This window comes from Arachis stenosperma, chromosome 2 (assembly GCF_014773155.1).
Source record: "Arachis stenosperma cultivar V10309 chromosome 2, arast.V10309.gnm1.PFL2, whole genome shotgun sequence".
Taxonomy (NCBI): domain Eukaryota; kingdom Viridiplantae; phylum Streptophyta; class Magnoliopsida; order Fabales; family Fabaceae; genus Arachis; species Arachis stenosperma.
In genome coordinates, this window is record NC_080378.1 from 43026937 (window position 1) to 43028891 (window position 1955).

A 1955-nucleotide genomic window follows, 5' to 3' on the forward strand; every position below is an offset into this window, starting at 1 on the left:
AGTTCTTTCTTAGTTTTATCTCTTCCAAGCTTTAAATAAGGAAAATCATGTATGAAATAGAACATGCTTCCATGGTAGCTTAGGATTTTCAATTCTGCCTTTAGAGTTTTCATTGCTTAGGTTTATGTTTACTAGTCTAATGTCCCTTCTGCATTTTCACCTTTCTTACTTGTATGCTTGTCCTTTAAGTTAATCAAAAAGAAGATGTTATGAAAAGAACAAGAGTGGAGTTATCTTGTGAAGTAAGTCCTGAATGATTGTGGTAGGGTGATTAATTAGCTAAGTTGGTTCACCAACAAGGTAGGAAGGCAACTATCTATCCTGAATCCTATGCTTGAAACACATCCTATGAGACTAACCAAATAATAAGATCCCAATAAGAAAAGAGAAAGAGCAATAAAAGTTGAAAAGGAAAGAAAAACAATAAAAAATAATGCTAGGCACCAAGGGTTTGAAGACTAAGGCTTGTGTCTGTGGTGTTCATGTGCAAAGGATATGCTTGGATGAATAAGCTCTTAGGGGTGCCTTATCACCTGGTAACTTGGGTTAACTAATCCGAGATTATCAGCTGAAAATCCACTATCAAGAGCAGCCTTTGCTACAGAGCACTTAGCAACCCAAAGAGGTGCTGGACACCAAGGTCTCAAGAAAAAAAAATAACAAACCATGTGCCTGTGGTGTGTATGTATGATAGAAAGAGACTTGAGGGAGTAAGTCCTTACGGGTGTCTTAACACCTAGCACCTTGCACCAACTGGTTCGGGAGTGTTGGCTGAAAGCTTACCTTAAAGAGTCGTGGTGGACGAAATTGTGATCCATTATTAAGCAAGTGTACTGGGTTGTCCAAGTAACAAACCTTACGTGAGTAAGGGTCGATCCCACAGAGATTGTTGGTATGAAGCAAGCTATGGTCACCTTGTAAATCTCAGTTAGGCAGATTAAAATGGTTTAATGGTTTCGAAAATTAATAATAAAATAGAAAATAAAAAGGATAGAAATACTTATGTAAATCAATAGTGGGAATTTCAGATAGGTGTATGGAGATGCTGTGTTCCTCTTGAAACTCTACTTTACTACTCGCTCTTCCTTCAATCTTTTTTACTCCTTTCCATGGCAAGCTGTATGTAGGGCATCACTATCATCAATGGCTACTTTTAATCCTCTCGGTGAAAATGGTCCAAATGCTCTGTCACAGCACGGCTAATCATCTGTCGATTCTCAATCAGGTTGGAATAGAATCCCTAGATCCTTTTGCGTCTGTCACTAACGCCCAGCCGTCAGGAGTTTGAAGCTCGTCACAGTCATTCAATACCGATATCCTACTCGGAATACCACGGACAAGGTTAGACTTTCCGGATTCCCGAAATCCTACTCGGAATACCGCAGACAAGGTTAGACTTTTTGGATTCCCATGAATGCCGCCATATCTAGCTTATACCACGAAGATTCTGTTGGGGAATCTAAGAGATATGCGCCTGGCCTAAGGTAGAACGGAAGTGGTTGTCAATCACGCGCGTTCATAGGTGAGAATGATGATGAGTGTCACGGATCATCACATTCATCAAGTTGAAGTGCAACGTATATCTTGGAATAAGAATAAAGAGAATTGAATAGAAAGTAATAGTAATTGCATTGAAACTTGAGGTACAGAAGAGCTCCACACCCTTAATCTATGGTGTGTAGAAACTCCACCGTTGAAAATACATAAGTGAAAGGTTCAGGCATGGCCGAATGGCCAGCCCCCATGATCTGAGAACTAATCGTCCCAAGATGTCTAATACACTAGTAAAAAGTCCTATTTATAATAAACTAGCTACTAGGGTTTACAGGAGTAAGTAATTGATGCATAAATCCACTTCTAGGGCCCACTTGGTGTATGTTTGGGCTGAGCTTGATCTATCCACGAGCTGAGGCTTTTATTGGAGTTGAACGCCGAGTTATAGCGTGTTTCTGGCG